Source organism: Gavialis gangeticus, unplaced genomic scaffold (genome assembly GCF_001723915.1).
Source record: "Gavialis gangeticus isolate Ggan-Ray unplaced genomic scaffold, GavGan_comp1, whole genome shotgun sequence".
Taxonomy (NCBI): Eukaryota; Metazoa; Chordata; order Crocodylia; family Gavialidae; genus Gavialis; species Gavialis gangeticus.
In genome coordinates, this window is record NW_017729025.1 from 70,190,067 (window position 1) to 70,190,413 (window position 347).

The following is a 347-nucleotide window of genomic DNA, read 5'->3' on the forward strand; positions in this document are numbered from 1 at the left end:
TACCTCTGGTTGGTGGGATGTCCCGGTCCCTGTTCAATAAAACAGAAGCAAAGAAACTGTTAAAAATACGAGCTTTCTTGTCTGGCTTAGCCACAAGATTATCGTTTGTGTCTTGCAGGGTGAGGGCAGGTAATTATATTGGCTGGAGGGCCACTTAGTGAGTTTTGGGGCTGCCTCTTCTGGGCGGCTGCACTCTGGGCAAGCAAGGTGGAGCAGGTGGTGGCAGTGCTGGGAGATGGGCTACAGCAAATTGTAGGGTGGCTGTAGCCCCCCTCCATAGTCCCTGCTCCCAGTGTTGCTGCTGCCCACCCCGAGCACAGCCCCAGCCCACCCACCCCCACCCTAGG

The 347-nt window shown here is 55.9% G+C and overlaps 1 protein-coding gene across 3 annotated transcripts in view; it reads left to right on the forward strand.

The window, feature by feature from the left end:
- NOVA1 (NOVA alternative splicing regulator 1) overlaps positions 1–347 on the forward strand; it is a 339,809-nt gene that overhangs the window by 267,521 nt on the left and 71,941 nt on the right. The window lies entirely within an intron of this gene.